At 46.8% G+C, this 10,185-nt stretch overlaps 1 protein-coding gene across 2 annotated transcripts in view; it reads right to left on the minus strand.

Annotated features, from left to right (window-relative positions):
- Positions 1-9,817, minus strand: part of HTR1E (5-hydroxytryptamine receptor 1E) — a 29,807-nt gene extending 19,990 nt beyond the window's left edge. For both annotated transcript variants that reach the window (XM_085217675.1, XM_085217674.1), the window contains exon 1: positions 9,624-9,817. The gene's annotated coding sequence lies outside the window, so the exon portion shown is untranslated. The remainder of the gene's footprint in view (positions 1-9,623) is intronic.
- Between the last annotated feature and the right edge of the window lie 368 nt (positions 9,818-10,185).

Genomic DNA, 10,185 nt, shown 5'->3' on the forward strand with positions numbered 1-10,185 from the left:
AGTGTACCAGGCTCTCTAAAATTCTTGAGGAAGTGTGCACCATGACAGCAGATCAGCTTTTAAAAATACATTGTACTTTTTGCTTGTGTACTTCTACGTTTGCCAGTTTCCCATAGCTGGAAGAACCCAAGGATGGCACGGTGCTTTCTGAAGATCTGCTTTGACCCGAAGGAGCTGAGAGACCCAGGGCTGAGAGGATTTCCTTATTAAGCTGAAATAAACACAGTGGAACTACCTTTTCTCACTCCAAACCCAGCCTCACAGATTCACCAAATTATTTTGACATGTTTTCTTCATCCTGAGAATTTTAACTTCAAGTATAACAATACCTTTTTTCTCGGAAACGTTGCTGCTTTTCTCTGCAGACTATTGCCAAAATTTGGTGGGGTGGGAGTAGGCAGGGAAGAGCTGACTTCCAAACACCTGAGAATACTGGAATTGTTCAGGTGCTGAAGTCAATGCAAACTGTATCAGCTGATAAGTAGGAGGCTGAAATGTTAAAAGTTTAAAAGTCTCAGTGCAGTAAGACAATGATTTGAAGAGGCCTTCTATCTTCCGATTACTACTGAGAAAAGATGATATTACAATGAGCCCTGTTAAGATGTAACATTCCCAATGGAGAATAATTGATGCTAAGCTAGTGTCAAATTGAAGATCTGAAAGGGGCTAATTACTTTTTCTGCTAGGAAGAACTTTCCACTTTGTCACTGCTTCGATACCTGAGCAACTCCACTAATCTCAGACATGTGAATCCCAGCTCCTGTGCTTAATTTCTAGTGGGTATTGAGGGAAATAGCAAAACCAGCCATACCAGAGCTTACAGTAATTTGATTTCATGTCTTTAAATCAGCAAGTGTCAAAGCTTCTGGACAACTTCTTTAAATTCATTTTTAGGGAGCATGCATGTAGAAGAAAGTGAGCTCAGCTTTGTCTTGCTCACCGGAAACCATTCTCGGAACTTCTCAGTCCCCTGCCCACAAGCATTTCCACCACAAACATTTCAGCATCTAGGTGCTACCAGCAGGTCACCATGCCATGTGGAGCCAACAGAGTTGGGCATTCCTTCTCTCCTGGTGAGTGTCAGTGTGAGTACACTGCTGGGGTGGAGAGCAAAGATCCTGTCCCACACTCCTGCATGGAGCTGGCAGGGGACTTGCATTGTGCCAAGAATGGGAGCTTGGAGGGAGGCCCTCCTTGCTGGTGGGAAAGTTTCTCCCCTTCTGTCCCACTACTGTTAGCTCATGATAGGGGGGTTGTGCTCTCCCTCCAGACACTATGCATCTCTATGGTTTTCTATTTGCTCCTGACTCCCAGACTAAAAAATCCTCATCTTAGCCTGTAAATTTTGAAGTGCCAAGAAAAGTAAGTGCTGAAGTTGTCTGAGAGGCAGATTCAAGAGAAAGCATCATGTAAAAGTAAGGGAGATCGGCATAGTGCCTACAACAGCTCCACACTTTTCCAGTAATCTTCTCTTATTTGATGTTCCCTCTCCTCTCGAGTGCTTCTTGATGGTGCTTCCCTGATTATGTTGCAAAGAATGAGAGAAAAGCCGGATGAACAGTTTTCAGACAATGTGTCACTCTGCCAAAACTTTGTCAGACCATTTATTAATATCAGCAAAGAGGAAATACATTTAATTGCTAAGAGCCAGGAAGAGGGACGTTAAACATCTTATTGTTCTCCACACCGAAGTGGGAGTACTTGTAGCCTCCCTGAAGAGCGAGATGACATTTGTGTGATGCTTGAAAAAGTGAATTTCCTGTGAAGAGCGACTAGGCACCAGCAGACTAGGGGGAAATGAGGAAGATCAATACTTTATCAGTACTGCGGTGGTTCAAAGTTCAAGAAGCCATCAAGTAACTGCTGGCACTTCAACCCCAACATGTTAGGTTGGGTAGATAGCCAGTATGTGGCACTTAGTGATGCATGTAGCTTGTTGATGATTATCTCCCCATCATCTGGGCTGCACCATCCAAGGCTGGCTTTTACAAGCATTGGACATTTCAAGCTCTTTTTTGACATCATAATTTCCATTTTTTTTAATATATATTAAAAAACAGCATATGTATCTGTCTGCCAAAAAACGTTCTAGCGTAATTGAAAAGTCAGAACAATTGATTTTTAGGATCATTTTCAAGATCACACAGTATTGCTCAGCTTTGTACTGCACGCAGCTTCAAACATGTATACAAGATTTCTTGCCTTGTGGAACAGCTTAAAGTATTCTAATATTGCCCAAAATTAGATCAATGCTGGTAGTGCTGTACTAGATAGTGAAATTATTTAAATGTTGTTACATTAAAAGGTCCATTAAGATATTTATTGTTGAATGAATGATATAAAAGCATTATGATTTAGACTGTCAAGATAAAATTACTTGTGTGCTTTCTTGCTGAAAATAGTATTTAAAAGAACATATTTTTAAGAAACAGTTCCACAGAGAAAATGTATTTTTCTGAAAACACATTGTAGTATCAATAGTATCAGAAATTAAATACAGGAATGAGAGAGAGATTACCTGCTTCCAAAATACAATTTTTGAAAGAACTATAATATCTTTCTTTTTCTCTTGAATAATTCCCTTTGTGTGCTTGGTTAGAAAACAATAGCTTGGTTATGAAGTCATGGAAATTGTATCCATGCAAATGCCACCCTCACATTAAAATCATCATATAGTTCACAGTATGCTGCCTGCAGGCTTCTCAGGTATAAATCTAGCAATCAACAAGGACTATTTCACTACGGCTCTTAACCTTGCAAGAACATTTTATGAAAGGGTTGTTTAGAATGTGCTACACACTATCAAACAAAAAAGAGAAGATCAAATTAAGCTGCACTGTAGAATTTAAGCCAAGAGAAGCCTCTGCACTTTTTAACAACTTATACATTTATATCTGAAGTCCAGTTAACAGAGGCTTCATGGTAGTAGGCCTACTGCTTGTTCCTTGCTGGAACAGTGCTACATGCTGTCCTGAGGCACAGCCATAAGGCCAGGACAGGAACTGGTCCATTAAATTTTGTATATTCCAACACGGGATATTCTATGATTTGAAGATTCTGGGATTCTATGATTCTGTGGTTACAGTCCAGGGTTCTCAGAAAGCATAGGAGAGGGTTGCAACTCAAATTCCTTCACTGTGGGAAGCTGTTTAGATCAAGGATGAAAATCTCAGTTTGCTCTCCATCATCTGGCTCTGGCTGCTCAGGAACCAGCCCTGCAATGCTCACACCATTCCAGTACTCCTCTGGTACAGGCAAGAGCAATGACAAGGGATGGCCAGGGTGGATATGGCCTCACAAAAACTCCTTCACATCTGGGTAGGTTGGGAAAGAGCCTGCTTTTAGTTATATCCACACCTACCCACTTCCTCAAAGTATGGATAGCATTAACAGTGGGTTCCTTAGAAAACTGCCTCACCAAACTAAAGAAATTTAGTTTAAGAAAAGCTAAACTCTTTAACAAGGCATGGAAGACATTTAAGTAAGATTTTTGCCCCGGTCTGATTATATATCAATAATTTATTGATGCTTTTAGCAGTTCCCATATATATATCAGCTTCAGAACGTATCTACGGTGCCCAAGGGATGTGGATGAAAACCAAAAGCACATGTGGTGGCTGGACTGAGCTCATATCTCTCCCCTGTACTTGGTACCTGGATTGTCTCATGCTCTAGATGTAAGCACTACTTTAAAATCTGATAATATAGAACAAGACCCCCAAGCTCAGCTCCCTCCCTGAGCTTGTCTGTCCCTATAGCTTGGTCGAGACTTTCTCACCTTGTTTCTGCACCGCTAATTGGCTGCACATCAGCAGCACGAGGCAGGGCTCTTTGCTCGCACTTATTAACAGGAGTAGTTGGCAGAAATGGCACCAGGATAAGTTTCCAAACACCTCTGACCTCTGAGGTCCTCTTTGACAGCATGATGGCCAGAGGAGTTGCAAACACCTGCACCAGTAAACCCAGGCATACTTATTTCTTGCCCCACCCAACTTGCCTCAAAGGTGGCTGTGCCTTGAGTACGGCTGATCTTGTGTTTATAGTTTAACTTTCCCCCCTATATTTCTTCCTTTCTCTCTCTCTCTTTTTTTTTTTTTTTAAGAAAAGTGTTTGGAAATAGTCCTTCTACTACCATATACTTGTGAAAATACCAGTGCCTTATTTTTTGTAGGATGCAGCTCCCTCTAGCAGTCTAATATATATGTTAAATCATAAGCCAGAGTCCATAAACAATAGTTATGAAAAACTGATATTTTTATACTAAATGCTGTATCTTTTAAAAAGTGGCAACAGAATTAAAAAGTGTTAAATCTGGCACCCACTGCTTCAAGGGAAGATTTCTGCCTGTTTTTCTAGTACTTCTGAGTCGTGAGGGAAAAGAGAAGAATTGCGTTCACCCAAAACTCTTCAGGACGCAGACCTTCCAACCAACATGTTGAATCCAAGGCTTGTTCCACATTTTTCATAATTATGAGAAAATTATCTGTTGAGATTTCCAAACTTCTCTGTGAGTGGGAGCAGAATTTCCTATTTGTATAATTTTTGTTGTTTGTTTTCTCCTCGTCTGTAAGAGGGGCAGTGGCTTTAAACTAAAAGAGGGGAGATTTAGATTAGATTCTAGGGGAAATTCTTCATCCAGAAAGCAGTGAGGCACTGGCACAGCTGCCCAGAGAACTGTAGATGCCCCATTCCTGGAGGTGCTCAGGGACAGGTTGGATGGAGTCCTGGGCAGCCTTAGGTGGTGGGTTGAGTTTGCTCTCATATTGTACCAAGCCCCAGTCAGCAACTTCATCAAATATTTACAGCTCCATCAGACCTTTTGGCTACTCTGCTTGGAGATGAAATACAACAGCAACGCAGACTTTAGTTGTGGTGAATAAAGAAAGGTAGATGCTTGACTTCCACAATTCAGGAAGGCAAAAATTACACAAATGCTGCCCGAGTATTGCAGTGAGCAGGGAGGATGCACCCAGCTGGACCTCTTCATCCCATAAAGGCAGGCATGTACTGCTTTGATCACAGGGAGTTTGGGATAATCATCTGGAAAATATCTTGTAAAGCAACAGTGCATGTACCTGTTTGCATGACTTTTCAGACCTCGCTCTTAGTTTCCAAATTGGGTGCTGATTACTGAATCTATTCTGTTTCAGCAGCAAGAGAAGTGCTTTGTTCTGGTATTTCAGTGTTACAATGAAGTATCTCAGAATATGGATCAAAATTTAATTATTGGCTATGTAAATCTGCATGAACCATGCCTATAAGTTGTCATCTCCCACTTCCATGACCAGGTCTTGCTGGGCATTCATCTTTCATTTTGTGCAAAGAACCAAGGACGTGATATTCTGTTCAGGTACCTCCAGCCTCCAGGGAGTTTCAGGCTGGATATTAGGAAAAAATTATTTTCAGAATGAGTGGTGCTGCATTGGCACAGGCTGCCCAGTGAGGTGGTGGAGTCACTGTCCCTGGAGGTGATCAAGAACCACGTGGATGTGGCACTGAGGGACACGATTAGTGGGCATGGCAGGGGTGGGTCAGTAGTTGGACCAGGTGATCTTAGCAGCCTTTTCCAACCCTAATGATTCTGTAACTCTAACATTCTATGACTAACATGCTAAGTGTCAAGTAGTTCCCTTCATGCAAAACCTCACACATACGGGAAGAAATGATACCATTCAAAAGAACTGCTGCAAGAACACAGTGGTTTTGACGTGAAGCTGTCCGTTTCAAGATTAAGGTATCACCCATTTGACGGGCAGTCGCTGCCTCTATGCAGCTCAGGAAGATGTGGTTACATCTCAACTGCCTACAAAGCTCTCTGTAGGAGAAAAGTGAGACTTTCATCAAGAAGACACTTGAAGCAAGGCACAAAACATTCAATTCTGCAAAACACAGAATAGTGGAATTACACTGGCAATTTACATGTGAGCTCTGAGTCAGTGCTTTCGGGCAGAAATAACCCCACATAAGCATCCCTGATGAGAAAGGATCATAAATCTCTTTCTGAACGGTATCTTCCAATCGATGCGCTTGTTTTCAATCTCCTCTCCTCCAGGAAAGACACTCGGAGACAGAATAAGAACAGGACCCAGCCCATGGAGCACATTTCAGGAGTATTTTGTTACGTGGGCCCCTATTTGCATGCTCTTCTTTAGTAAAAGCTACATTGAACTCATCCTTGGATATTTCAACATGTGAAAAAAGAGAAGGAGTAGGACATGTAGCAACTGCTGACTGGGGAGCAGCTTGCCTGGGCTGCTTGGGAGAAAAACATAAATCAGAACCAATAGTAACATAACCGGAAAGGCCAACTAATTCAGCTTGTGGAGAGGAATAACTTTAGCTGAAAATAAACTGATGTGTGGTTGTTTGCTCTATAAATATCTTTTTTTTTTTTTTTAATTCATTTTTTTAAATTTGCTGCTTGTGTTTGTAAACATAAAATAAAATTCAGTTCCCAAACAGAGTCACAGGGTGGATGTTGGTCTGGACGGGGGGAGGCTGACCTCACATGAGTCAAACCCACTGAACTCCTGAGGCCTGCTTGCAAGCGGATGCATTTACATAAGTGAGCGTGTGGAAGTACAGCCTGTTTAATATATTGGTCACTTGATTAAAAAGAGCCCAAATGATATTTTCAGTCAAGTTTGGCCAGGGATTAGTCTGATAGACTTAATGTAAAGACACAGAGAAGGGGTTGGCATGGTGACCTTTTACTTTATCGTGGTATCTTCTCAGTGTTTGATTAATGGCTCTTCAAACAGCTTTGGACCGAATTAGAGCCCTTCTCGCTGTTTGCTGTGAGATCTTTTCCTTTTTTAATATACAAGACTGCTGCCTGGAAGCAATCCTTATGTCTCAAACACATCACTCTTGTGGGTGATGCCAAACCCAAACCCTTCAGTCTGAGCTGGTGCAATTACCATGTCCCCCTTCCACATCCTGGAGAGCAGGTTTCAGTAGAAAGTTAGGGATCAGGGGAACATGAGGCTTAAAACAAACATCCATTCTCTTTTGGTGGCCACCTGGTGAAGCTGGTGGTTTTTACAGGAGAGGTGGTTTTACATCAGCAGTGGAATTGAGTGCACCATCAGCAAGTTTGCAGATGACACCAAGATGCTGGGGTTCAGTCGATATGCCTGAGGGATGGGGCGTCATCCAGAGGGATCTAGATGGGCTCAAGCAGTGGGCCCAGGAGAACGTCATGAGGTTCAGCAAAGCCAAGTGCAAGGCCTTGTGCCTGGGTTGTGGCACCTCAAACTATCACTACAAGCTGGGGGATGAAAGGATTGAGCACACTCCTGTTGAAAAGGGCCTGGAGGTTCTGGTGGATGGGAAGCTGGACAATGTGCCCTCGCAGCCCAGAAAGACAACCATATCCTGGCTGCATCAAAAGAAGAGTGGCCAGCTAGTCAAGGGAGGTGATACTGCTCCTCCAGGTGAGGCCTCACCTGGAGTACTGCATCCAGATGTGGAGTCCTCAGTACAGAAGAGACATGGACCTGTTGGAGTGTGTCCAGAGGAGGGCCACAAAAATGATCCAAGGGATAGAAAAACCTCTCCTATGAGGACAGGCTGAGGGAGCTGGGGCTGTTCAGATTGAGGAAGAGAGGACTCCAGGGAGAGCTGAGAGCGGCCTTTCAGTATCTAAAGGGGGGGCTATGAGAAAGAAGGGGACAGACTTTTTCACAGAGTCTGCTGTGACAGGACAAGGGGAAATAGCTTCAAACTATAAGAGGGGAGATTTAGACTGGATATAAGAAAGAAGTTTGTTACAGTAAGAGCGGTAAGGCACTGGAACAGGTTGCTCAGACAGGTGGTAGATGCTCCATCCCTGGAGACATTCAAGGTGAGTCTGGACCAGGCTCTGAGCAATCTGATTTAGCTGTAGGTGACACAGACTTCAGTACATGGTCCTGAAAAGGTGTCCCCGTTCATTGACTTGGACTAGATGACCTTTGATGGTCCCTTCCAAGTCATGCGATTCTATGATTCTATGAAAAACCCAAGGCTTCAAATCACGTCGTCATCAGCAACAAGCTAAAGCTGAGAGTTGCTAAACCAGCGCTGCCGCTGCTGCACCTGAGCGCTCCTGAGGCTGCTGCATACAGGCAGAACACAATACCAGCAGGAGTGCTCCGTAACTTTTCTTGGAGCTCTTAAGTACAAACACACGCGTGCTTATCTACTTCCTGAAAATAAAGACACTCAAGAGCGTGGCTGGTTTCAGCATGCACCACGCTTTGTCAGCAGGGGAAAGACAGGGAACAGTGAAGTACAGTTTTATCTTATTTTTAAAGGAATGACAGAGTTCCCTGCAGAAGAATCAAGCTGTTCGGAACTAAATGCTACTCTCTGGACATCTTACAATATAACATTCTCTTTTAATAAAGCTCAAAATTGCCTTGGTTCCTGACAATCACCTATGGGCTTGGTGCTTATGGAATAATTGCAGATCATCATTTTACCAAATAACAGATGTCAGAGCTGCAGGTCCCAAAGTCTGAGACGACTGAAGGGCACAGACAGCAGCCTCCACTCCTCCATGACAGCTCGCTCCACGGAGCTGTTTGCATTTCCAGGATGCCGGCACAGCGTGGGTGATCACATCACAGGGACGATGCCCGGCTCCTGTGCCGGGGCTGGCAGTGCCGCTCGGTGCACGGCTCCCCCGCCTCGCTATGCCTGGAGCTCCGCAATGTACGCGAGCCGCCGAGTGGATGCTTTTCAGAGCAGGACTTAAGCCCTGCTTTCCAAAAGCACAGCAGCACGCGTTCCCCTTCAGCCGCTGAGAAATTCCACCGGAGCAAACAGCACCGAAGCCCTCATCTGAACGAAACGCCCTTTGCTGGATGGAAGCCGTACGTACGTGCTTCTCTATGGGAAAGCAGTGCGGTTCTCACATCATCGGAGTCGCAATATCTGCTGGACTATTATTTTTTTTCCCACCTAGAGCCACAGTTTGTGGAACGTATGGCTTATGCCCATTCCAGCTTTGCTCTTTAAAAACTGAAAATGTCAAGAAAAAATTTCAGTAAGACTCCCAGCCACCAGGAATCTGCAAAGGCAGATGAAATGCCCCGTGCTTTTGGGTGTGGACCCAAACCACGGATTTGGAGAGAATAAAAGGATGGAGCTGTGCCCTCTGCCCCATGCACGCAACCGAAGACCCCCCACCCGTGACCGAGGAGCGGTCCCCTACTCGTGCTGCACACCCGGAGCAGAAGATCGGCAGGCGGGCAGGCAGCCCAACAGCTGTTCACCTTCCTGGATCCCGGAGCGAGGAGCGCAACACCTCGTGCAGCACCGAGAGTAACCGACGGTTTTGGTGCCCTGAGCGTCCTTCAGCTCCTAACCTGGGATGTGAAGCGCAAGGCGCAGACCTTCCCTTCCCACCCGTTGAAAGAAAGAGGCGATGCGTTTCACAGATGGACTCCCCGCACGGCGGACAACGCCGGGGGTGCCCCAGCTCGGGGCATCCCTCGGCACGGTCCCCTCGGGGACACTCACGGAACCTCCACGAACCCAGAGAGGAAAACTCCGGAATAACTCGCAAGGAAGCAGCGCGTTGTCCGGGGTTCGTCCCCTCGGGGCAGCCCCGCACCCCCGGCAGCCCGGGCACTCACCTGGGCTCCGGCGGCGGCTGCTCCGGCGGCCCCGGGGCGGGGGGTCGCCGCCCGGGGGGGGACCCCGCCAGCCCTCGGCGCGACAGCCGCGAGTGCCGCGCTGCCCCCCCCGGCCGTGGTCTTTATCCGAAGGAGGAGGGGGACGGGACTCCGCGCACTGCCACTTCGGGCGGCGGGTGGGAGGGGGGGAAGGGGGCCGGGCCGGGGGGAGGCTGCGCGGCGGCTCCTCTCCTGCTCCGCTCCGCTCCGGCGGGGGTACGGCACCGCCCCCGCGGTGCTCCGCGCCCGCCAGGGGGCAGCGCCGCCCGCTCCGCGCCGCACCGCGGGACCGGGGAGAGCGGGGAGCGGCTGCCGAAGCTGGAGTCGCCGCGCGGGGCTCGGCGCCACGGAGCACTCGGTAGCGCGGTGACCCCCGCGGCGCTCAGAGCCGCGGCTGCCGGGGGAGGTGCTGGATCGCGTCGGTCCGTGGGGAGCTCCTGTGGTTGTAGCGTCGGCTGCGGGCTGGGTGAGGGCACGGAGTGAGAGGCGCTCGGTGTCTGTGCGGAGCGGTGTGCACCCGGTG

This window comes from Meleagris gallopavo, chromosome 2 (genome assembly GCF_905368555.1).
Source record: "Meleagris gallopavo chromosome 2, MGAL_WU_HG_1.1, whole genome shotgun sequence".
Taxonomy (NCBI): Eukaryota; Metazoa; Chordata; class Aves; order Galliformes; family Phasianidae; genus Meleagris; species Meleagris gallopavo.